The sequence below is a fragment of the Polypterus senegalus genome, chromosome 11, assembly GCF_016835505.1.
Source record: "Polypterus senegalus isolate Bchr_013 chromosome 11, ASM1683550v1, whole genome shotgun sequence".
Taxonomy (NCBI): domain Eukaryota; kingdom Metazoa; phylum Chordata; class Cladistia; order Polypteriformes; family Polypteridae; genus Polypterus; species Polypterus senegalus.
This window is the reverse complement of record NC_053164.1, coordinates 28730086-28757628: the sequence shown is the minus strand read 5'-3', so window position 1 is coordinate 28757628 and position 27543 is coordinate 28730086. Positions and strand designations below refer to the sequence as shown.

At 38.7% G+C, this 27543-nt stretch overlaps 1 protein-coding gene across 2 annotated transcripts in view; it reads left to right on the top strand.

Moving 5' to 3' along the window:
* Positions 1–482: 482 nt before the first annotated feature.
* pak4 (p21 protein (Cdc42/Rac)-activated kinase 4) overlaps positions 483–27543 on the top strand; it is a 130906-nt gene continuing 103845 nt past the window's right edge. For both annotated transcript variants that reach the window (XM_039768250.1, XM_039768251.1), the window contains exon 1: positions 483–650. The gene's annotated coding sequence lies outside the window, so the exon portion shown is untranslated. The remainder of the gene's footprint in view (positions 651–27543) is intronic.

Here is a 27543-nt window from a genome sequence, read left to right as displayed (position 1 = left end):
TGTAATGCATGTTAAGCTTACTGGCCTATAGTTACTTGGAATAGCCTATCACTCATTTTATACAGCGGGATACTGTAGGTAATGCTGTGGCCTCACAGTTCCATCCTGTAATGAATCCCCCTATCGATTGTTTTCCAGGTGGACTACGAAAACTCCCATGTCCACGTGGGTTTTCTCCAAGTAATGCGGTTTTCCTTTCACATCCCTGCCCACCTCGTGAGTTTAGGCTGTTTTAGGCCTTGCGATGTCCAGTCCAGGACTGAAAGCTTCCGCCAAACTGAACTGGATTAAGCAGGTTTGGAAATGTTATGAAATAAATGGATAGGAAAGTAAATAAAATGCAGTATCTTCAGGACGCAGTAGGCGAGCAGTTAACACATTGGCTTTTCCCGACTGGCAGTCATGGTTACTAAGGGGTCGGTCTCCATGGAAATAGTCGCCGGGATAGTGGGAGTGATTCCGGTTTCCCGGATGTGAGTATTGGGCCCGCCCTCAAAACATGGTGGTTGGTGTGTGGGACTGTTAGTCAGGAACAGGAGTGGACACTTGACAAAAACAAAGCGAACTACACAAGAAAAGAAAATTATACTGAAAGTAAAAAAAAAGATATTTACACGTTGTTGTTACTGCTCAACTGGACCGTGCTGAAGGTAGGAGATGTTTTTTTCGTTCTTAGACTGGGAAGGGGCGATTTGGCTACTGTGAGAAGAGAGACGCTTATTTTGGGTGTTACATGAAAGTTAGAACAATTTATGTGGAGAATGGTGGGCGAGGCTCGAGTATGTTTAGCTTGCGAAAAGGCGTGCTGTGCACATCTGCAGCCGGGGTAATAGTAGGGCGCTTGCAGTGCGTTTTCCTCGTGCTGGCGGAGAAGAGTTCGCCGCAGTCGCGCGGCGTAGGGATTAACGAGACTCATTCCAGGTCAAACCTCCGGCAGAGCAAACGAGACTGCAGAGCGCCCGTTTTAGGAATACAATCAAAGCAGCATGAGTGTGATGATAAGACCAATGTCAAATATCCTACATCATCCTAAATCGTGGAAACGAATCAGAGCGACCCTCGGTAAAGCGTTGTTTATTCCTTATTTGTCATTTCATTATTATTTTCTTGTTAATATTGTTGTGGTGAATATAAAAATCACACATAGTCACTTGATATTAAATTCAGTGACGCAGTGTTCTTCACCCTTTCCCCAACTCCCTCCTTAGTCCAGGCTTCAAATCTTAATCAGACACTTTGTATGTGAGCTTTGCACGTTTTCCAACTGTGTGCGGGTGCGGTCTTTTTCGAGGTACTACGGTACCCTCTGCATCTCAAAGACATGTAGGTTTGGTTAATTGGTAACTCCGCATTGGCCGATGATACGTTTGAGTGTGGGTGGGTGGTCTGGAAGTGTGGGCAGCAATAGATTAGTGCAGTGGTTCTCAACCTTTTTAGCCTCTGGAGCCAGTTGTATCTATTTCTATCCACTAATAACCCTTAACTAGCAGTAATATTAATGTAATCTAGCCAACATTTTCCTCTGAATGGCACAAATAACAGTAAGTACATTTTCAGCATCTAAACACGTTGAACATAATTCATGAAATATGCATGGTTCTCATCCAAAAATAACTCGACATATGGATGTTTAATACTGAATCAAACATAGTGTTCAGTTTGTCTTTTAAATTGATAACCCGTGCTTGTATTTATCAAGTGTCTCGGAATTGCTTCTAAGAATTGCACTAACTATCTTACAGACAGACCTCAGTAGGTCTGACATTGTGTTCAGCAGCACAGGGGCGCCCTAGGGGACTGTACTTTCTCCGGTCCTGTTCAGCCTATTTACATCGGACTTCCAATACAACTCAGAGCCCTGCCACGTGCAAAGGTTTGCTGACGACACTGCTATCGTGGGCTGCAGGAGGAGGAGTATAGGAACCTAATCAAGGACTTTGTTAAATGGTGCGACTCAAACCACCTACAACTGAACACCAGCAAAAACACACGCCTGGACAAACTGGTGAGGAAGGCAGGCTCTATTGTAGGCACGGAGCTGGACGGTTTGACATCTGTGGCACAGCGACGGGCACTGAGCAGGTTCTTGTCAGTCATGGAGAATCCACTGCATCCACTGAACAGGATCATCTCCAGACAGAGGAGCAGCTTCAACGACAGACTGCTGTCACCGTCCTGCTCCACTGACAGACTGAGGAGATCGTTCCTCCCTCACACTATGCGACTCTTCAATTCCACCTGGCGGGGGTTTAAAGGTTTAAGGTTTCTTTATTTAGTCATGTTTACATAAGGAAAACATAAAATTTGCCTTCTCAGTTGCATGTAATAACAAACAGAATGAAATAAAACAGACAAATAGAAACAAGAAAGGTTAAGGTAAGGCAGTTAGATAATACATATTTACACAAAAAAAAGTTACAGGATATCTATCAAAACCTTAATCATTATCTCCGATATTTCTTATTGAAAAGTCGTATGGCACTAGGAGGAAAGGAGTTCCTGGAGCAATTTATGTGGGTTTTCAAAGCGACTATCCTTCCTGATTTACTGAACTTTAGTTCTACATGTAATGGATGACTGTCATCAGTTGAGATGATTCCCAGTTTCTTTAACATCGCCCTCTGACACACACTAGTCAAATCTACATCAGCCCCGATAACTTTAGCTGCATACATCGTAATGTACTGGAGCTTTTTTTGAGTTAACATTATACAAAGTTATTGTCTGTTATAGCTGCATTTTTATTACTCTTTAATTTAATATTGTTTTTTCTCACTATGCTGCTGCCGGAGTATGTGAATTTCCCCTTGGGGTTAATAAAGTTTTTTATCTAATTTATAATTAGCAATGGTTAAAAAAAGCGAGTACAGTACAGTTAAATCTAAATATGTGATCCAGCCATTGATATGTAGACTGAATTCAGAGTGGGAGCAGGCAGTGTGGTATAATGGTTAAGGCTTTGGACGTCAAACCCTGAGGTTGTTGGCTCAGGTCCTGCTATGGACACCGTGTGATGCTGAGCAAGTAGCTTCCCCTGCCTGTGCTTCAATTGGGGGGGAAACCCAAAAGATAGCTAACCAATTGTATCTCAAATATTTAAAAAGCCACCTTTAAATAAAGATGTCAGCAATGGAAGTGATTCACTCAGTTAACAATACCTCAATGGTGAATCATTCTGAATTCTCCTGAGTTAAAACAAGGAAACAAATGTCTGTCACCCTGTTCCATTCGTGGAAACGGCAAGCTGGACCTGCTCTATTTAGATGTTAACGACCTTTAAATATACTGTAAATGTGTGGTACAATCTCAGTAGGTCTGACCCTCTTCTTGTCCTGTCAGTGACAGCTGCAGCTACCTATTATTCAAGCCAAAAGTTCTTATGTATATGTGGGTTTGTGTTGGGTGTTGTTTTTATTAAATTCTCTCCCTCTCATATAATTACTTGTTGATCTTCTATGAAATTTTAATTTACCTTTGGCAACAAATAAAGTAGCACCTGTTGATCTAAAAGTCTGACTAGGATAAGAATTTGTCCTATACCAGACTAGGACATAAGAAGTAGTTATGAAGTGTGCTGCTCTAATTTCCAGAGAGGAGTAGGAGGCCAGGATTGATAATGTGTGACATCATGATTTTATGGCACCCATGATGATGTTTTGTGTTTTTATTTTTATTTTGTTTGATACTAAGTCTTCACAACAAAAATGATGATGATGACGATAATATTAAAAGTGGGAGAAGTGGTAAGTTGCATATAATTGCGGCCACTTTGCAGCAACTTCAGGAATTATATTGTAAGACATACACACTGAATTCGAATAAAGCTCAATAACAGGCCTGTTTATTTAACAATGAATGATTCAGAGCCGTACTTTCAGAAGAATTACATTCATGCTGTAACACTTTGTAAAGTGACAAGTACTGAAACTAACCGCTGTGTGCTGGGTCTATCTCCACGATCTCCCCTTATCTTCTGTGAGACTCTATTTATTCAATTCTCTGGGAGTCTCCACCTGCCACTTTGAACCTTCCTATGCGTGTAACGTGCAACGTCAATGTTACAGGGTCGCATGGGTTACAAATTTCAGCATGCTTGTGTGACACTCCACTGTCAGTCACCCTTCTAGCCCCACCGTCATCAGGGAATTTTGCTGGCTAAAATACACTTAACATCCATGTCCACCAGTGTGTTTATCCTGTGATATTACTTGCAGTTCACATAATCCAGCGCATCCACACTTCTTGAAATGATCTTTATGTCTATGCTGATTTACATGAGTGTAGATTGCTTTAATATTACCTCATGTTAGAGTGGTGGAGAAGTGTATTACTACATGTGTTATAGGGATGTTCAAAGCTTAGTGCAAAATTCAGGAGGTGGTTGGTTGTGACATACCCAAATCGGTGCTATTGCAAGCCTACATACAAAAAAAAATAACATTACCAAGACTTTCATTTCGGCTGATAGCACATGGCCTCTCCATGAAGATGGAGCAATCGCATAATGTGAGTTTCCCCTTGGGATTAATAAAGTATCTATCTATCTAATCTATCTAAACTGTTATTCCATCTGTGTCAAATAATATCTTGTTTTCAGCTCATTGTTGTCTAGCTTTTCCAAAACATTTGCTTTGAAGGTGGAGTGTTGATAGATAAGCAAGGTTGGCTTCTTGCTAGCCAGCCATTTGCAGGTTTGTGTTTTTCTGTATTAGACGATGATTATTTTCGTACCGTGTTAACAATGCATTGTAGTTAGCAATGAGGACACCCAGTGGCCAAATTGCTGTTCAGCAGTTCTTGTAGGTTTTAATCTCTTTTTCTGTTAAAATGGTGATTCAGCCTCAGACTCAAACCACTCGATAATACTGACTATCACAATGTTTGCGGTGAAGACGATTGACCTGAGATTTTTTACGTACTGCTCAACCCTAGTGTACAGAGTAAAAAGAAAAGGAGACAGGACTGTTCCTTGTGGTGCTCTGGTGTTGCTCATATCCATATCAGAAACACAGTCCTTGAGTCTCACAAACTACGGTCTGGCCAACACTTAGTCCATTATCCAGGACCCCATAGGCTCATCTACCTGCATATCTCCAATCTTTCTCTTTAATTGGAATGGCTGGGTGGTTTTGAAGGCACCGGAGAAATCAAAAAACATAAACCTCACAGTGCTGCCAGCTTTGTCCAGGTGACCAGTTTCTATGTAGTGCCCTTTACAGAGCCCAATATTTTAAAAGGAAAAGTGCAATATACATTGAAGTAACAGGGTATGTGCAGTGGAAAATCAACCAAAACATGAAATGTTACAAAGAGATAAACATTTAGAAGCCCACACAAGTGAATGTAAGCAATTAGTAGATGAAAAACTGTTAATTGACAATACAATAGAATGGGCCTAAATGTGACAGGAACAGAATAGACAATGAGAGAATAAAGAGCGGTTGATTGAAGCGCATATGCAGCTGAAAGAATGTAAATTTGCAAAGCGACTGCTGGTGATGTTTCACAGATAGCCTAGAGCAGGGGTCTTCAACTAAAATCTATCGAGGTCCAGTCAGAGAAAATTTCTTGAAGCAAAGGTCCGGTCCGTCTGAAGATCATGTTGTCTAACTATTTAGTATCATGTCTATTTAAGTAGCCTAGTAGTTGTATCAACATCTGCATGTAATTAATACTAGACTTTCAAATCAAATTAGTTTAGTACAATTCATAATCCTTTTGACAATATTTATTTTCAAACACAGAACTGAACATTTATGTATGACTGCAAATATGTACTTTTTTGTTCTGTCAGTGTATAATTTCTTCTTTAATTTAATAAACAAAAGTAGGGCTGCACTTCAAAATAAGACAAAAATAAATTATGAAAACTGTGCATGCTTAAATAAAGTGCTAAACTTCAGAAGAATACAAAAGGAATGGAGAAAAAGCTTAACATTTCCCTTTTTCTGTTTCACATTTTGACTCAAGTCTCAACCAATTTCACAGATAACAAATCTCAACACATCTTAACAATGTAACAGGTTTAAATGCCCATTTTTTCCCCTCTTATATTCATTGCCACACTTTTTTGCTGAGGCTAATGAATTTTTGTGATCTCACTTCAGATTTGAGTGGGTATGTTCGTTCAAAATCTTTATGCTTCGTCTCATAATGTCGTTTCACATTGGCACTTTTTACAAGTGCCACGGTTTCTGAACATATGAGACACACAGGTTTAGTGTTTCCAGTGGAAAGTATGAACAGAAATGAGTTTGTCCATTCTGGATTAAATACCCTATTTTCGCTGTCCACTTTCCTTCTTTTAGAGAGCGCCATTTGCTCCGTATATTTCTGTCCCTTTCGCCGTGTCACTTGTCTCTTCTTTATCCAGCACAGTCTCACAGTATCTCTCAGTAGTCTTTATTTTTATCGCTACATTTCTTTCGAACGTTTCGGTTCCTGACCTTGCCTCTAACACACGTTTCACTATCTTTCTTCTTTTCGACCGTATCTCTGAAAAATCCCTCCTCTGTTTGCGTACATAGATTCGTAAAACAACGTTCACCGACTAGAATCCGCAGACTTGATTGGATGAGAGGTATCACGTGAAATGGCTTAGTGCGTATACTGTGTATTTCCTCACCATTACCGTAAAGATTACAAAAGCTGCGCCGGTTAAAAATAGAAGCGCCCCATCATGTTTAAATGATAACCTTTTGTTTTGGCTGTAAGTCAAGGTCCGTATGAGACAGCTTTGCGGTCCGGATGCGGACCGAGGTCCGCCTGTTAGTGACCTCTGGCCTAGAGATTAGGTGACTCTATAAAGTTTAAAAAGCATTGACCACAGCTCATCCTTAAAATAAGGGGAAGGCTGGTATCCAAGGATTTAATGTGTCTGGTGGACTGGTAAGTGGAAAGTAATGATAACGGGGTATCCATGATGTTGGCCAGTGTAGTTGAGTCATCACTGTGTTCAGCTGCATTTCTTTCTGTGGCAGGATCATTTTCAGCTTTGTACACTAAAGTACCTGGCTATGAGAGAGTATTTCTGTAGCAGTGTAAGTGAGGATGGATCAGACTATAAGTGGTAGGCCGACTTTCTGACTGCTGCAGAAATGTTTTATTTTTCCTTTTCAGAACCAGGGTGTAGTTCAGGATTAGACGAAGTTGGCGAGGGATGGATTTTCCAGGGCCTAACATCTAATAATATCGATTTTTGAATTTTGCCTGAAGACCCCACCTGAAGTGTTGTTCATTTTTTTGGCGGCAATAGTTATCAAGAATTTTATGCAGAAGAGAAATGTATTATTGGGACATTTTAGCTCTAATCCCACTAATGTGTAAATTGATGCTGAAGGCTGAAGAAGCCTGCTTAAATAGCATGTTTTATTGGCAACCTCAGCTGGCTAGCAGTTATTAAAATCTGTAGGAATGAAAACCTGCGGCCTTCATGGAGTTGTTTCTTCCCTGATTTAGAATTGGCCGTAGCTTTAAACCGAGTGAAGAGTTGGGCTGATCCTTGTATACCTTTACAGCAAAAAAAGGGTAATGAAGTGAGGTGTAGGATGGGTTCTGAATGTACAGGTTGCATTTGGTGCACTTAAACAAAAGTAGCTGGTTTAACAGCCATTATCTATGTTTCGTAGTCAAGTTGGTCATTTCCTCTACAGTAGATGCTCTTTGTCTGAAGTCTGTTGTCTTGGAATCACTAAAGGATGTGATAAAGCATTATTACTACCAGTGCCTAGTCATGAGGCCTTTAGAGTGTGTGTCAGGGTTTTTTTTTGTCACAGAGCATTATTTAGAGGTTAAATATAGACTTCCTCTTGAACTATTTTTGTTGAGTGTTGAGGATTTTGGCTATCGCATTTGAGTGCAAGTGAGAGATTCGGTTTACTCTTAAATAGTGCTCTTTGAAATGTGACAGGCAAAGACCACTGCACAGAAATACAAAATTGAAACAATGGAAAAATACAAAGCACTGTAAAAAAGAAACACATATATATATTAATATGACTATATTTAACAAACATTAAAAACAACAGCGGAACTGCTGAACAAACTTTTCCATATTTCTTTCAATGTGGGTACAACATTTTACTTTTGCAAATGCATGTTGACAGCAGCATCACAATACATTTAGAGTATTTTTAGTAAGTAAACATCTATAAATGTATGCATTATTAGATTAGTACATCTTTGTTTTGCTTGTTTTAAAATGCTAATTGTTAAAAATGTGAGAGAGTGTGAGTGTGTGTTTTTCTAATGATACTGCATGATATTGAGGTTCAGCATTATGTTCATTTGTTTTTAATTTTATATTTTATTTGGACTATGCTATGAATTGGATTAAGCAGATTTAAAATTGACGGAGGAATATGTAATAGTGTAGCGTAAGGCACTGTGCAGTTTAAGCCCCTTCCATATGGTTTAATTTTATAATTTTTACCTGTAGATTCAGAGGCTGCTAATAGTATTAATATCACTAATTCACTCATCATTTATTTGCTGCATCATCTGTGTGTCAGCATTAGAAATATGTCTGTAAGTGATTCAGGTTTAAAATAAGGAGGTTTTTTTTTTGTTTTTTTTTTTTACTGCTTTATAAATCATAAATAATGTACCAATTTGTTAGCGAATGAAACTGATTTTGTTTTCATGCTTGCCATAAGAAGTGAATATAAGGTAGTAGTGCTGATTCACCTTTCAAAGTTTATTTTCCTCCTGTCTCATTTACACATGTATATGGTTATCGTTGGTCTCTTTAGGAAAAGCAAATGTTTTCTGTGCAGTCTTTACAAACACAAGGCTATGTATTGAAAGTTGCACCATCTGTCCATTTCCTGTACCTACTTATCCTGACACTCACAAATCAGAAGTTGGTCTTAGATGGGATGACAGTTTGTTCAAGGCATATATGAACATGTACTGCATATGTGGGAGTGGATGTAAACTCTTAAATCATCACTGAAGCATGCCCTTGAATTATGAGAAAAAAACGGTAGTCGCAAGGGAGAATATGCAACTTTTACACAGAAGGCATTTCTACCAGGCGTTTTGAGGTAGCAAATTACCCTATGGCCCTGTGACCTCATCATTTTAAACGTCTCCCTATATAAAACAGGTTTAGAAAATTGATGTGCAGCAGTGATCAGTAATGCAACATGTTAGGAATGCTTCTGGTATCTTGTGGATGTGATTTGAATGTTGGTCAAAATAATACATAAACAGGCCAACTCATCTGTCAAAAAGTTGTAATACTAGTTGGAAATCCTAATATCACACCTTTCCTTATTCCTTTGCAAGCTACTGTTTCAGAACAGCTGGGACCCAGCAAAGATGATGACATAAATAATGCTCTGCAGGGAGGGTCTAGCTGAAAAACGTACATTTCTTGCCTCTCCATGAACACACAGATGGTAAATATGGAGTGCTTTTGTTAGTTTGTTGGTTTTTTTTTTCTTTTATTTGAAAGAGGTGCAGTTAAGAAATTGCAAATGTGTGGGTGTATTTGCTGCAGCATTGCATGAAATATTGTTAGTGTTAGTCTGTAACAGGTAGTGCTCTGGTTAATATTGTTGTCTCACAGCTCCACAGATCCATTCTGATCACTAACTGTCAGGTTTATGCTTTTTGTTGGAGTCTTTGCTGGTTTTCTTAAGTTTTTTTTTTTTTTTATTTATTATTATTTACATGACAGAATACATTCAGTTGAGGTTGAATTGTATCTCTAAGCTGTGCTTGTATTAGCAAGTGCAATTGTGCATACCGTGGGGAAGAGGCAACTCTTCCAGGATTGATCCTGCCTTGTGCACAATGCTGCAGTGTTAGAAAATCTCTGTTTCCTGTGATTTAGGGATGCCATGATCATATATTATTATATATTATATATGTATTCTTCTCCAGGAGTATTTTACTATGTCCTAATTTGACTTCAAGTCTGTATTAAAATAATCAAATGTTTCACTTTAGAAATCTAATATTACTACTATGTCATAATTTTCAAATAACCATTGTAGTTGCATTTGTTCAAAATTTCCAAGGTTCTGCAGCTTTAGCTTACTTCATACAACAACTCAGGCAATAATGTGACACATGTTCAAATAATTCCACAATCCAAGTATCTCCATTTAAAAAGTTTTAGTAAGATTCACAACAGAACAATTTACACAAAAATGGAGAAGTATTTGATATTACAAATAAAAGAAGAGTTCTTGTTTAATAAAGTTCTGTTTAAGGCTTACTTGTCTTATTTCCCTCTAATATGGTCATACAAAGTTTCATAAAAAGTTGTAGAATGATCAGGAGATGGTCAGAAAACTGTATGCCAATGTTCTATTTGCAAACTAGTCTGACAGTTCATGCTTACATTAGTGAAACTGTTTCTTAACTGGCTTAATTAACACTCAGGTTTTTACAGGAATAGATAATGTTCTTTTTCATGTTAACGTACAGGGGGTAAAAAATTATACCATAGCCTAACTATGAAAAACTGATATTCGATTTAAATAACCTTAAGTGAATTTAACATTAATGTTATCTCTCTATTTATAAAAAAAAAATCTTGGAAGGCTTAAAAGGAAACGATGCATGATCTTCTCGGAAGACAATTTGACGTCCCACGAGAGACACTTTAACGTCATGTGAGACAAGGCAGTGAGACAAAAGAACAGCTGCTGTACAGGCTTTTAAATGATCGACGCATAGTGCAACAAACAGAACACGCAGCTCAGCAGCAGAAGAAGGCAGCAGCTGATCAGACCACATCTCCTCAGCATGCGTTTAGCCAAAATAATGCTCCCCCCCGCAGGACCATGAACAATGCAAATGGCAGAGATGTGAAGTGGCTGGAGCATTGTTCGCCCTTTGGTGCGGTTTTTTGGGGTTAATGGGGGTGGGGATGGGAGGAAGTGTGCGAGCAAAACAAGTCTTTCTATGATTGACTCTTACAACCTTGCTTTTATTTTGTTTAAACACTTAATAATCTTTATTGATATTTTTTGTTAGAATTTTGCAATATTTCTCTAACTTTTTACATTTCAATTGTCATGCCAATATAAACTTTCTGTTTAGTGTTTTAAAAATCCACCTTGCCATTGTGTGTATTGAATACTTTTTTTTTTTTAGGCAAAATTTGACATATCTAGTGTAACAAAGCGTTTGTTGTAAATTTACAGATTCTGGATTGTTGGCTCATTTTTGAAAAACATGGGCTTTTATATTTTTAGTGGTCGTTTTGAGTAGTTTTTCCATTAAAAACATGTCTAAGTTCCATCAATGACACAAGGATATAAACTATACAAATGTGTGTACAGTAACACCCCCAAAATTTGCAGGGGTTACAATTTGTAGAGCACCTGCAAATTGTGAAAAATTGCGAAATTCGGATGTGGTTAAAAAAAATGCCTATTTTCATAGTTTAAACCCTAAATATGCCCCCAAAACACTTTAATTTAATTTCACACTCAGATTAATACATTACCTAAAAATAAAGAATGTAAAGGTAAACCTGTATACTGTACTGCTGTGTCTCCCGCAGGGCTAGAATGTAAAATACCAATGTCACCGCTATATGTACTGTAATTCATGCAAGCGCGTGCCAGAAGCCTTAGACGGTGCAGCTCGCTTCACCGGCATCTTGGGACTTTAACCCTTAAACTGCCACATACTTGGGGATTAATGCATCCCTGGACGCCAAATACTTTTTTGCTGCACTTTAAGTAAACGTCACAATTCACAAAGAAAAAGTGAAATTTTAATGGAACACATTTTGTTTTCATGCAAAGAGCATCACAATTACTGCAACACTGATCATTTTCACATTGCTAATGAATTGTAAAAATTATTTTAAAAACTACTGGAACAATATGTACAAAGTGCAACTGACGCCATGGAGGAAACTCCATGGATGAATCACTAAGCCAACTGCGCTTGAACTGGCTGCACGCAAGCACACAGAGTTAAGCGCTGATGATTGCAGGATGGTCTTAGTGCAATGGCACAATCCCAGGAACAGTGAGGCTGCAGTACTGCAGGGCGTCATGCTTGAGTCACAGAAACACAGGAGATTGTAGAGACAGGACGTTTATTCAAACAATTTAAACAAACATGTCTCTTTCAGAAGTAAAAGGAGTTCAGTATGCAGTTAGTTATCGATTAAAGAATAGACAAACATCATAGGGGAGCACAACCCCCATCAGGAGCGGAGAATGTCTGAGGGAGGAGAGAGAAACAAAGCAATCAGCCAAAAAGGACAGGTGCTGTTCATGCTTTTAAGTAAACGTAGTGTTGTGCGAGAAGTAAGCCCAGCAAGTAAGGGAACAATTTGAAGGTAATCTATCAGCGTTTTTTAAGAGGGGGTTTTTGAGGAGTGTCTCTGTTTTCTAGGGGTGCGTTCAGCCCCCCTGCTAACAAGGGGCTGTCGCTAAGATTCACACCATCGAGAAAACTGTGATTATTTTTATGGTGTAGATTTCAGGGACGTACCCAGCCTTGACCCGTCCCATGCGCATTCAGAAAACGGAGACAAAAACAAAGCAAACCGGTAATCAAACAGCAAATAGAGGATGTAATGAAAACAAATTAAATAAGGAAACAACAATACCACCCCTCTTCCCCTTACAGTGATTACACATTAAATATAACAAAGCACAAACAAAACACGCACAGTAAATCATGAAAAATTTCATGAAAAACAATAACGAATGAAATGTAATGATGAAAATAGACAGTCCAGAGATCCGCACGTTGAATGGGAATGTACAGATAGTCCTACCTGTAGTTTCTGAAATGGTGAAGATGGGTTCAGGAGCGCTCCTTTCTTTGCAGGATGGCCATGAATCCACATGTGTACTCGTGTACACAGGCAGACGGCAGACAATCCAGACGCACAAAACGATCCTGGACAAAATGAATAAGTACAGGTAACCCAACAGAAGGCAGACAGGCAGCAACTTGAAACACAAATTACAAAAACTTCTTTTTTTTTTTTTTTGCTTATGGTCACCAGCCCCCTTTTTAAAAGCCGCGCTGACATCCTTTGACCTGAACAGCCCCAGCACCCTCAGCAGAAGACCAATCAGAGCCACTGCAGGGACTGCTGAGAGTTGCAGTTTCAAATTTTTGGCTTCTTTCACCATCCCAAGCCGCAGTTGCTTCCTGTTCTCTCTATAGTACAGTATTGCCATGAAAAAAGCCATAAAAATTGTGGAGGATATTTGCGGTTACCGCTAACAATTTTTTTTAGCTAAAATACTCCAAAATCAGCTTTTTCAAAAAAGTTTAGAAAACTGAACTTTGAGTTTGTTGATTACAAATTAACATAAGGTAAATTATTTCCATATAACCTAGTTAATTTTTGAATTTTTTTTGGTGTGTTTATTTATTTATTTTGAAGTAATTATTTATTGGTCAAGTATTAAGAAATTATAGGCAGAAAAGTATTTGGGTTAAGTGAGATGTTTATAGAAGAATAAAATAAATTAAACCTAAAATTACCCATTTGATTAAAAGTTTGTAATGGTATGACATAATAACACTCAAGATGATGCAAAATGAAACTTTTTTTTGCTGCATTATCCGCTCATTTGTACATCTTATTGGATTTCAGCGGTCACTATTAGGAAAAGCCCAAAATAATCCAATTTATAGCTTGGCCCTTTTCTGTCTAAGCTCTTTGAGATTAATTGAAGCTCACTTACTAGGCAGTGCCTGTGGTTTTTCTCCACCAGCTGCTGATATCTGGGCATGAAACAGCACTTGAGAAAACTTCAAAAATAGAAATCTGAGTCATATGATGTTTATTTGCTGTAAATAGTAAAATGATTAGAAGAATTAAATTGTTTAGGAGGATATATGTACAAGATTTCCAGAGTTGTCAAATGTACAAGGTGTCATTTATCTATTTTCTGTTCCCACTTAACCATTCCAATATTTTGGGTAGGTTGAGCCTATGCCAGCAGGAATCAGCCCTGAATATTGCAGCAATACACTGTAATGAAAATCTGAATGTATTCATTATCACAATAACAAGCCTTTTTCTGCTGATGACTTGCTTGCTCTATTAAGTATGTTGTTTTCTTGTTTCTTTCTTGAGAATTTCAATTAAGAATTAATTTTCCAATAGTTCACTCAAACTCTTTTCTTGCTTTATAAAATATTTTTGGCATAAACCCACAGTTTAAATTCCTCAGCGTAAGATTGTTTGATCAGACTATTCCTGGCTGGAATGCCATATATTCTCCCTATACATATTCATATGCCTTTATTCCATTCCATCACAAGACTTAAAACAACAACAATTTATTTTTTGTATAGGCCAAAATCTATAAAGGAGTGCTGCGATGGGCTTTAAAATGCCCTGCTTTTTGACAGCACCCTAGCCTTGTCTCCCTCAGAAGTCAAGAAAAAACTCCCAAATAAATACCGTTGTAGGGAAAAAATGGAAGAAATCTTTGGAAAGTCAATTCAGAGAGAATTTCCAGGTAGGTTGGGTGTGCAACGAATGTCAAAAAATTGGGTAAATACAATACACAAAACAGAACACAAGTAATCCTCTTCACAGATCTAGATGGCCAATCTGTTAGTGCCACCTCAGAAATACAATACAATAGGACAATAGTAATAGTACAAGCTACAAAGCAAAATGCAAGAATAATTATATCACATATCAGGATACAGATTTGTTCTGAGTCCTGGAGACCTCGGCCAAACAGTTGCCTCCCCCCATTGGCCATTTCACTGCTGAGTCAGTGCTGGACTGGCCAATGTGATGAAAAGACACTTGTACCCCATGATTCCAGTGCTTCTTTATCAGAGATGACTTTTCTATGGGCAGGCAAACAACTTGGCAATGAAGCAGTGGCACCAAGTGCCTCCTGTGAGTACTGAGAAGAGAAACAGAGTAGGCGAGTGTTAGTAACAAATGACAGCTATCATATTACTTCTGTTTTAGTATTAATGACTAACAACAGAGATGCAGTATGCACAGTTAATCAGCAATTCTAGTCTGGGTCGTGTCCTTTGGGCAGGAATGTACATTTTGATCATATTTCATATTCAATAGTCAATCCTGTTTCATTGTTTAGTAACCCTTAATTATTAAATAGAAGCAGTCTGCTTAATAATATAAAACATAACGTGGCTACAATGTTGTATATATTGCTGTATATGCCTACATGCCCCCATTGTTTATCTGGGTGGAAAAGTTTGTGTCTCCAGTGCTACCAGACTTTTTTTTTTTCCTGTCAGATTTCATCTCTTTAATACCACATTATAATTATATACCTCTTGGTTGTTAGCACAGTCCAAAAGTCATTTTTTATATTTTTTAGCCATGGTTAGCTGCATTTTGATCTGACTTCTTATCCTCTTCTTGTGTGGCTGGTAATGGTAATGTCATTGTCAGCCATGTTGGCCAGTCTTGTTCAATCATTGTACTCACAATCTAAATGAATTTCTGTGGTCACCACCATTTTACTGGCTAGTGCTGTCAAAATGGTAGGATTTTACACTCCCACCTAGCAAGCATCATGCTTGTTTTATCTGTGACAATGCATTGTATATTTGCTGTTTTATTATTTTAGCACAGTATTATATAGCATTTAGGATGATAAATTTGGTTTTTTTTTGGCTGAAGGTGTCTGTTCTTCCAGCTGTGAAATGATCTGACATACAGCATAAATACTATCCTCCTGTGTATTTAAACAAACAACAGTTCTAAAATAATTCAGTATTAGCTGTTTCCCAACACAAGTCTACATGAATCATATCATCCATTATTCGCTCATTCTAAACTTTTCATGTAAGTTCATCAAACAATGGTTAATCATTAATGTTCCTAGTTGTGGTGGTTGTAAATTGGTTCAATGTGAATAAGTCCCTTTGTGGTGGTGATTGAGATTGTGTTTCGGGACGCTTGCGTTAACCTTGCACCTGTTGCTGCTTGTATAGCCTTCCTTTTATAACATGCTGGGTAAATTAAAGCCGGTTAACAATGTTTAAATGAATAAATATGTTTGAGCATCTGCTTTCTTTCTCAACATAACTGGCAAATGTTTTTTGGTTTTTATTGTGGACAGTAGACCTTGCACACTTCAGGTGTCAAATTCCATAACAAAAGGGTTTTATTTTAAATGACAGTCCTATTTGTAAAAATTAATTAATTGCCTGCCTCCCTAATTAGAATATATGTATAGTGAACTTCTAATTTTATATTCATGAAATGTTTATGTTGTATTAGTATAGTTTTAAATTTAAACTGTAGTAGAATTGTTGTTTCTTTTATAGACTATGTTGATGTTTTAATAACTTGATGCTTAGTAGTGTATAACAAATTGGTGCTTTTAATTTGCTCCTTTTTCCAGTGTTATACAAGACATTTATTGTTCACATGAGCAATGTACTAATTAAATGTCTGAAAATGCATTCTTTCCTTCTGACCTTTAGCCTTGCATGACATACTTAGTTCTTTTATGTGGTCTTATTAGGAGCTACATAATACTTTTATGTGAAGATAAAACTATTACAAGGCACTGAAAGAATGCAATTTCCTAAATAGTGTTAACTGTAAAAGACTATTGATAAGTAGCTAAAGTATAAGGTAGTGAGGCCTAACCATGTAGGAGGTACCAAAAAGAACATTTTAATAGAGGAAGTGGAGTTTGTAAGGATTCACTAGAAAATGGCCTCAGGGCGTTACTTAACTAGGAATTAATATTTTTTAAGTGCTTGAGACGCAGAATTTCTTTTTGCTTTTTTTTATCGCATGCATAGCTATTCTAAACATAGTATTGTTGGAACATAAGTCAGATTTCTAAATGTTTTTTTATTCCCACACATTTTTCTAAAAATAGTTGTATACAGTGTTTTCTAATCTGGAAATCTATTCAAACTGATTATAAACATTGCATTGCTATCTACTTCAGAGGTCCTCTTGTAGTTTATTGGTAGGAAGTTTTGCCCTGAGCCATTGTCTGGATATTTCCCTGCTACTCTATTCTAGGTTTTTTCCTCTTTCAATGTTTTTTTTTTTAAGTCTGTTAGGAATTTCAGGTACATTTTCTTGTAAGTGGTAGCACTGCTCAGAAAACATGGTGATAAGTTGTGTCAGTTTGCAGAGTTGTGATATAATCCCTTTATTTTAGCAGCTTCTACATTTTTTCTTTCCTCAATCACTTTGTGAAAACCATTTCATTGCCTTGTGGATTGCAGCTTTTATCTTGTGTCTTTGTCACTCATCATTGTTTGTTTTTAGCCAAGTTGCATTGGCAAAGGACACTTCCCCATCCTTTATTTTCATCAACATGATTTTCAGGGAAATGTTCAAGTTCATACCGGTTTATCCAGTGCTACCAATCACTACCTATTATGATGTTATGTTTGACATTATCAAAGTCGTGACATTCACACCACCTGTTTCCTTAAGAGACATTAGCTCTCTGGAAATTTGTTCTAAACAATATAGTAATATGACAGAAAAGAAGATATCCCTCCTGTCGTGATTATGGCGGTATAAGAATCACATGAGAAAAATATACTTTAGCTTACATTTACTGACGGTTGACGCGGTTACAGACGGGAAGCATATGACAGCCTTTTATCCAGGTGTGAGAATCTGGATCTACGCAGTCTGCCATTTTTTCGTCCCCACGCTGAGAGGGTTTTCAGACGGTGGTACTGTCTGCTTCACTTGCTGGTCTTCTCTGTTTTCAAACAAGGGCAAGTAGGCCTTACTCCTCTACAAAATACAGAAATAACATAATGCCTACATGCCGGTTCTCATTCTCCCAACAAGGAAAGAAGATTTTGTACTGACAGAGGACAGAAATACTGTTCTGTGTTTTAAGCTGACTATACAATCCTCAAGTTGTCTTTGTCTATCTAATCCAATGCTTGGTTGGCAATTCTAAATGCTGAGCCCCTGTGTGCAAAACTTAGCATGCACATGGGAATGGATCCTTTAACAGTGTTGTCCAGATATAGTGACAGAATTATTAAAGAAAAATGTATTATAACGCCACCATCATACATTTGCTGAAGTGTGCATTTCATTTTACTGCATATACCACACTTGACAATAACTCTGAGATGCACAGCCTTATGTTTTTCTAAAATTCAGCACTGTTGTCCATCTCCATATCCCAGTATCTTCTTAATACGAGTAAACAATCAGTGTTAACTGCATTTTGAAGTAAGCAAAATTCAAATGGAATTTATTAAAAAAAGAAACACAAAATATATGATGGACCTAAACCACAATAGAACAGAGAGACCTCAATTTCTTCTGTAGCTCAGGTAGATGCTCTTTTTTTGGTAATGTGATAGAAGCAGACAGCACTTTTCAGTGGGTAAAATAAATGAATAATAACATTTCTTTTTTTGTTGCATAGACATTTATCCAAACTCACTGTATAATAACTCCAAACTAATTTTAGGCCTCCTTGACAACTGGTTTAGGGTGAGACCCTGTATTGCTTAGAGCACCATGAAGAAAGAACAAACGATCGTGATGCTGGGGTATCTGTACCCTCTGAAGCATTGACTGTTGCTAAGCAACGAAACACAGTGGACAAGCTTTGGCCCCCATGAAATGACATAACGCCTGCACAACAGTTCAAAAGTGCAGCATGGCACCATTAAAATTGCAAAAACTTGTGTGTTTATGAAATGTCAGTGCTTATAGTTAACAAAAGTAGCTGCATTCTTGCTAGGTGCCCTTATTGCAATATGAGTTCAGTAAATTCTCAGTTACATTAGGAAAAATCCAACACAAATTGCCTTTTTATGTTGGCAAAAACATTATGATTTATGTATGGACATTCACACTATATGAAATCTGAATTTAGTGCCTTTTCAGTCTTTTAATGACTTCCAGCGTAGTGTGCAAATGAAGGTTTACTGAGATATTCCTGACTTGTCAGATAGTTACTTAAGAATTCAGTGCAAATATGCAACAATTGTGGTCTTGATAGAGAGGTAAAATATAAATATTTATGTCATATTCACCACATATGTCAATTCTCATTATAATAATGTCTTGATGATATGAATAATTACGTATTTCAGTCATTTAGATGGTTTGGCTGCATTTCCCTAATTGTTCAATGGTTTCCCCATGATAACTCATTATGTTTATGCAAATATTACAAAGTCTTGTTTTTTTTTTTGGTTCCTCTCTCTCCACGATTTAATGACTCATTTATACACTGCCACTTAATCAGCGCAGTCTCACACCAAGTCAATTAAGCTTCAGTGATACCGGTCTGTCCAGTTAGGAGGCATAAGCGATTGTGAAACAAGTTCACCTGCTTTGGTGTAAATGAAAGTGAAAACCGGTGCACTGGAGAGGCAACAGCAAGATAACCCGAAAAAAGGCATAGTTTTGCAGGTGGTGGCCACAGACAATTGCTCCCTCCTTATCTTTCCTGGCTGAATCTTCTCTCGTTTTGAGTTTTGCTGGTGTCCTTTTTACTACTGTTGCATGAGGCGGTACCAGCAGCCAATTCAGATTGTACAGGTAGTCCATCTTTTCCAGGATGGTACATTTATACATGCAATGGCAAGAGGGTTTGCTGTGTCTCCCACCACAGTCTTAAGAGCATGGAGGAGATGCATGGAGACGGGCGGTTACATGAGGAGAGCTGGACAGGGCTGTAGAAGAGTATCAACCCAGCAGCAGGACCAGTATCTGCTCTTTTGTGCTAGGAGGAACAGGGGGAGCATTTGCCAGAGCCCTACAAAATGACCTCCATTTAGCTACTGGTGTGCCTGTTTCTGACCAAACCGTTAGAAATACACTCCATGAGAGTGGCAGGAGATGATGTACCTAAAATTTTTATAATTTTTTAAAATTATTTTTGAATATATTTGAGCATTTAGATCTGAAATTTTGGCTAATTTGGGAGCTTTAGTCCAAACATGGTCATAGACATTTGCGAAAGCAAAAATAGTTGTGACACGCTATTGTGGAATTTGCATATGCTAACTTCTTAGAAGTATTTGTATTGCTATGAACATTATTAGTTACAGTCATGGCCAGCACCCCTGGAAGTTTCCCAGAAAATGCACCATTTCTCCCAGAAAATTGTTGCAATTACAAATGTTTTGGTATACTGTACACCTGTTTATTTCCTTTATGTGCATTGGAACAACACAAAAAAACAGAGAAAAAAAGCCAAATCTGACATCATTTCACACAAAACTCAAAAACCAGGCTGGTCAAAATTATTGCCAACATCAACTTTATATTTGGTTGCACGCCCTTTGGGAAAAAATAACTGAAATCAAGCGCTTCCTAAAATCATCAACAAGTTTGTTACACCTTTCAACTGGAATTTCCAACCAATCTTCTTTTGCAAACTGCTCAAGGGGTCTCAGATTTGAAGGGCGCCTTCTCCCAACAGCAATTTTGAGATCTCTCCATAAGTGTTCAATCGAATTTAGATCCGGACTCATTGCTGGCCACTTCAGAACTCTCCAGCGCTTTGTCTTCAACCATTTCTGGGTGCTTTTAGAGGTATGTTTGGGGTCATTGTCCTGCTGGAACACCCATGACATCTGACACAGACCCATCTTTCTGACACTGGGCCCTACATTGCTCCCCAATATCTTCTGGTAGTCTTCAGATTTCATGATGCCCTGCAGAGGTAGCAAAACATACCCAAAACATCTTGGAACCTCCACCATGTTTGACTGTAGGTACTGTGTTCTTTTCTTCGTAGGCCTCATTCCGTTTTCTGTAAACAGTAGAATGATTAGCTTTACCAAAAAAGCTCTACCTTGGTCTCATCTGTCCAAAAGACGTTCGCCCAGAAGGATTTTGGATTCCTCAGGTACATTTTGTCAAACTCCAGTCTGGCTTTTTTGTGTTTCTTTGTCAGCAGTGGGGTCCTCCTGGTTCTCCTGCCATAGCGTTTCATTTCGTTCAGATGTCGACAGATAGTTCGAGCCGACACTGTTACACCCTGAGTCTGCAGAACAGCTTGAATATGTTTTGAAGTTGATTGTAGCTGTTTATTCACCATTCAGACTATCCTTCGTTGCTGTCTTTTATAAATTTTTCTCTTCCGTCCACGTCTATGGAGATTAGATACAGTGCCATGTGTTGTGAACTTCTTAATTATGTTGCGCACAGTGGACAAAGGAACATGAAGATCCCTGGAGATGAACTTATAGCCTTGAGATTGTTAATATTTTTCCACAATTTTTGTTCTCAAGTCCTCAGACAATTCCCTGCTATTCTTTCTGTTCTCCATGCTTAGTGTGGCACACTCAGACACACAACAGGAAGGCTGAGTCAACTTTTCTCCATTTTAACTGGCTTCAGGTGTGATTGTTATATTGCCAGCACCCGTTTCTTGCAACAGGTGAGTTCAAACGAGCATCATATGCTTGAAATGAAACAATTTACCCGCAATTTTGAAAAGGTGCCAATAATTTTGTCTGGCCCATTTTTGGAGTTCTGTGTGACATGATGTCAGATTTTGCTTCTTTTCTGTTTTTTTGTGTTGTTCCAATGCACATTAAGGGAATAAACATGTGTATACCCAAACATTTATAATTGAAACAATTTTCTGGGAGAAATGGTGCATTTTCTGGGAAAATTCCAGGGGTGCTGATAATTTCAGCCATGATTGTATACTTACCTGAAACTCTAGTTTTTACCAGTGTGGCACTTTACAGGACAACATCAGGATAAATCTTAAGGAAATAAGATATATTTATGGTACACTTTTTCATACAAATGTTGCAACCCAAATTGCTTTATAGATGAAGAAGGAAACAATACAAGAAAAATACATGTATTATAAAAAATAGCTAGATTACAAACATCAAAATGTAAAATTCAGTAATAGAATGCAACATAACAAATAGTCAAAGGTAGGCCAACCATGTGTCAAAGAGGAAAGAAGCTTTATTCATAAGAATTTAAGAAGATATACATTGTTTTTATAGTAAATAGAATAAAAATGACTGAGCTGGAGAAAACTTTCCTTAACCAACTTGCCATTTTTATTTGTTCTGCTGCTTTTGACCACTATACTTTTGAGGCTCACACCATAGTACTGAAACTGGAATTATTTCATACATTCGCACAGCTGCTCTATGTACGTAATGAAAAGCTGATATTTGGAAACTGAAATGAAAGCTTTAAGCATTTTGTAAGACTTCATAACAGATTGTACTTGATTAATGTAATTTCACTGTTTCTGTTCCTGAGTTCATATGATCGAAAACAGAAGGCTCTTTCTCTAGTCTTTATTTAATATTTAGCTAGTATTCTACTTGAATGCTTAATTATTGTTTTAAAGTTTAATTTGCCAAGTTCATCATAATTTAATAGACATTATTAGTCAATGTAATAATTTGTTCAGTAAATATAAAGTGGATTTGTTTTCTTCCTGTCATATATAATTGCCCAGAGAAGTAAAATGCTGACACTGCTTGCATTTTTGAAACTCTTTTAAGAGGTAATATGGTTTATTGAAAGACAAATATTTTTTCTCCCTACATATATAGAACGTTTTACATATTCAGTTTTAGTATGTCATGTAAACACAACATGAATCATGATATTTGCCAGTACCTTTTGGGTATTTGATCACCTGCACCCACATTGCGGGCTGTTTCCAGGAAAGTGCAGTTTGTTTGTGACCCTTCGGTGCTAAATGAAGAATACTGCTTAGAGGTAAATTGAAGGTGATAATTTTTCTAATTAGTTAGAGATCTCTCTGGAACACCTAAAGTTTATTAATTTACTTAGGATAAATAATAAATTAAAATATCTCAGAACTACTTTTCAAGTAGGAGGACTCTAAATTGTCTAGATCAAAGGTGTATCTCCCACTTAAACCACCTCCCAACCATAACTTTTAAAGGAATTCAGTATGAAGTGTTCGCTTAATGTAGTTCACTGCTTACTGGTAAGATGGTCGTACAATGTTTATGCAGAGAGGTTTGAAGGGGTCAATTTTAAACAACACTGTTAAGCTCCCGTTTCTTGAGATCGTTATAGTAAAGTTTAACTAGCTAGCTTATAAAAAGATTTTGGTCTGCCATTCCGTGAGAAGGCTAATCAACAAACTAAAAGTTGCAAGGTTCAGATGGGTAGATGGATGCAAAATTGCCTTAAAAATGAAAACAGTAGGTGCAAGTGTTATATTCAAAACTACAGTAGATTTCCAAAGTAAAGTCCTGAACTGATTAATTGTGGAATTACTGATACACGTATACAGTGGACCCTTGACTTTCGAACTTAATTCGTTCGCGAGTGCTGGTTGTAACTCAAGTTGGTTGTAAGTTGTAAGGAAATAGCGATAATGCGTTCCGAACCTCCCACAGCAACACTTACTTAACCTTTTCATAATTAAAAAAGGTTGTATAATGTGCATAATTTACCAAAAACACCAATAATTTTTCTAATGTACTAACCAAAATGTTATAAAAAGTGCCTAACCTACCAGAAACAACAATTTCATACTGTACTCACCATTTAAGTCGACATCTTTGGCTTGCAGGAATGGAGGAGGAGGAGGAGAATGAAATGAAAGGTGGTTATTGTTTGGAAGGAGAGTCCCCTTCCATAAGAACATCAGGAGATGGTGGATTTCAGCAAAACCGGCATTGCGCTGGAAATCTTGACTCTGAAACGATACTCGTTGTATAAACCGACCCCCAAACTCCAAGCCAAAAATCTAGGACGAAATTCTCGGCTTATATAACGGGATCTACGGTAATTAAATTGTCTTCCAGCAGCTTATACGTTTATGCATTTTATAATACATACTAGATGCAGTCACACGTAAATATAAAGAAAAAAATAAAAAATAAATAAATGAACAAAAGTGAAGTAATGTGCTTGTCTTGTGGTCTTGTACATATGTTTTCATCCCGTTGACGCTCAGAACTGGCCAACTCTATTTAATTTCAAAAGCAACAGGGGCGCGGTGGTGCTCAAACATAAGGAATGCTGGCAGCCATCTCCAGTCCATCCATCCTCTTCCACTTATCCGAGGTCGAGTCGTGGGGGCAGCAGCTTAAGCAGAGAGGCCCAGACTTCCCTTTCCCCAGCCACTTCTTCCAGCTCTTCCGGGAGAATCCCAAGGCGTTCCCAGGCCAGCCAGGAGACATAGTCCTTCCAGCGTGTCCTGGGTCTTCCCCGGGGCCTCCTCCCGGTTGGACGTGCCCGGAACACCTCACCAGGGAGGCGTCCAGGAGGCATCCTGATCAGATGCCCGAGCCACCTCATCTGACTCCTCTCGATGCGGAGGAGCAGCGGCTCTACTCTGAGCCCCTCCCGGATGACTGAGCTTCTCACCCTATCTTTAAGGGAAAGCCCAGACACCCTGCGGAGGAAACTAATTTCAGCCGCTTGTATTCGCGACCTCGTTCTTTCGGTCACTACCCATAGCTCATGACCATAGGTGAGGGTAGGAGCGTAGATCAACTGGTAAATTGAGAGCTTTGCCTTACGGCTCAGCTCCTTTTTCACCACGACAGACCGATGCAGAGCCCGCATCACTGTGGATGCTGCACCGATCTGCCTATCGATCTAATGCTCCATTCTTCGCTCACTCATGAACAAGACCCCGAGATACTTGAACTGCTCCACTTGGGGCAGGATCTCTCCCCCAACCCTGAGAGGGCACTCAGCCCTTTTCCGGCTGAGGACCATGGTCTCGGATTTGGAGGTGCTGATTCTCATCCCAGCCGCTTCACACTCCGCTGCGAACCGATCCAGAGAGAGCTGAAGATCACGGCCTGATGAAGCAAACAGAACAACATCATCTGCATCATCCAGTTCACCTTCTGATGATTATTCCAAGTGTCAACTGGATGATAACATGCATACAAGACCACAAGATCACCCCCCACCCTACCTAGAAGGAGGTGGATTAGGGTTGATTTCACCATACAGTATTTTTAGTCAACCAATGAGAAACGTGTACTAAGTTTCCCAGCCGTCTGGTAACTCTTCACTGCCACCCAGTGCCTGTCTCACCTCCCTAAACTCAACCTTGCAGTCTTCCTTTTTCAACTTCAACCATTTGATCATTGGCTCTGCCCTCACTCTCTTCCTGTTCTTGATCTCCAACGTCATCCTACAGACCACAATCCTATGCTGCTTAACTACACTTTCCCCTGCCACCACTTTGCATTCTTCAATCTCCTTCAGATCAACTCTTCTGCATAGGATGTAATCAACCTTTGTGCATCTTCCTCCACTCTTGTACGTAACCCTATGTTCCTCCCTCTTCTTAAAATACATATTCACCACAGCCATGTCCATCCTTTTGGCAAAGTCCACTATCCTCTGATCTTCTTCATTCCTCTCCTTGACATCATACCCTTCACCAACATGCCCATTGAAATCTGCTCCATTCACCACTTTCTGTTTCTTTGGGTACACTGTTCATCACTTCATCCAACTCACTCCAATAATCTTGTTTTTCACCCATTGCACACCCAACTTGCAGTGCATATGCACTAACAACATTCATCATCACACCTCCAATTTCCAGCTTCATAATCATTACTCTGTCTGACGCTCTTTTCGCCTCCAAAACACTCTTGACATACTGTTCCTTCAGAATAACTCCTACCCTATTTTTCCTCCCATCCACACCATGATAGAACAATTTGAATCCACCTTCAATCCACCTGGCCTTACTCCCCTTCCGTTTAGTCTCTTGCACGCACAATATATCAGCCTTCCTTCTCTCCATCATACTGTATCTAACTCTGTCCACTTACCAGCCATACTGCCAACATTCAAAGTTCCTACCCTCAGTTCCACACTCTTTACTTTCCTCCTGTCCTCCTGCCCAGGGCTGTGGAGTCGGAGTCGGCAAAAAGTTAACCGACTCCGACTCCTACTAAATTTAAATAGGAATTAAAAAAGTAAGTTGAAATGTCCCAATTCACAAACAGTCATAATGAACTACTTCTCTGCTGTAAGAATAAAGCCCAATGCATGCAGTGCATAATGTTACCACAAAACGAACATGTCAAGTAACCATGAAGCATGCTTTTCATTGACTGTATGCGTCACTATATGGGATGTAATGCACAGGTAAGGTGCGGCACTGCTTTCCATTGTGTCGTGTTCCACTGTTACAGGGAACTGTGAACCTAGCCTAAAGCCCCCCATACATTTACAGATGCACTGCCGATTTTTCGCCGTTCAACGAGTCATCACGCGTCAAACGCCTGAAAAATCATCTGGTGTGTTCTCAGCTCCGTCGGCTCCCCTTCGCTATGTGCCGAGAACACAGATCTCCCTACCTGTCTCCAGCAGAGGCTCGTTCTGCTGATCAGCTGGCCGGTGAGTGACACAATACACTAAACTTCCGGCTGGCTGACAGGGAAGACAGCCACTGCAGCAGACAGAGGCATCACATTACTTTGGATGGGGGCGGTGGTCGAGATTTTTCGGCAAGCTGGATCTGCCCATCCATGTGGACACCCGCAATCTGCGGCCGCCAATCAATTGCCGCGATTGTACACGCACATCGGTCGGTGGCAATTTCGGCCACGGATCGCTGCATTTGGGGCCTTAACTCTCGTTGATAATTAGGTAAATGTTTTTTGCAGGACTAGAGACACTTTAAAGGGAACCCGAGGTCAGAGGAATATGGAGGCTGCCATATTTATTTCCTTTCCTTTAACTATAACTGTATTACAAGTTTAATATAGGTTTTCCAGATATTGTTTTTAGTTCATATAGTTAAGCTTTTTTTTTTGTTTTAAAAGTTAAAACTACCAAAGAATGTGGTTTGTATTTTTGAACCAATACATTTCCTGTTCCTGATTTGTATGCCTGCTATTACTATCCAGACACTTGTTTAAAAAAAAAAATAAACAAAACCTTGTTTTCATTGTGTTTGTCTTTAATCTGGCATTATAGTAGAGTGTTGGCTTCCTAGCCAGTAGTTCTGTGGTGAAATGACATGTATGTTGCCTTCCTTTCCTTCAATGGATATAGAAAATACATTAGCATAGTATATACATACAGAGGAGTCGGAGTCGGAAGATTTAGAAACTGAGGAGTCGAAGTCGGAGCATTTATCTACCAACTCCACAGCCCTGCTCCTGCCTCCGGACATGTCTTCTCTCTCTTTTTCTCCTTCATCTTTGGCCAACAGTAGCCCGGTTTCTGCCAGCACCCTGTTGGCTAACAGTACTGGTGGCGGTCGTTGTTAACCTGGGGCTTGACCGATCTGGTATGGAAATTTGTATTGTTGTCCGCATATTGATTTGGCAAAATTTTACATGTCGCAAAGGGTAAAATGAGCAATGACATCACTCTATGGTGATGTACAGCAACATCCGTGATATGCTTACTTTAGAGACTGGCTTTTGTTGATGGATGGACTGAATTACAAAATAGGATTAAAAATCCTGGATTTTTTCCTAGTTGTTGTCTGGGGGCATTTCAGAATAAGCATATTTTGGTTAGCTCCTCGCGTTCTTAAAGGTTTGTTTTATAAGCCATGCTAAATCCTTTTTGGCTTTCAAAGCTGTTTTTATTTTTGTTTGTAGGAAAATGTGCTTTTAGCCCAG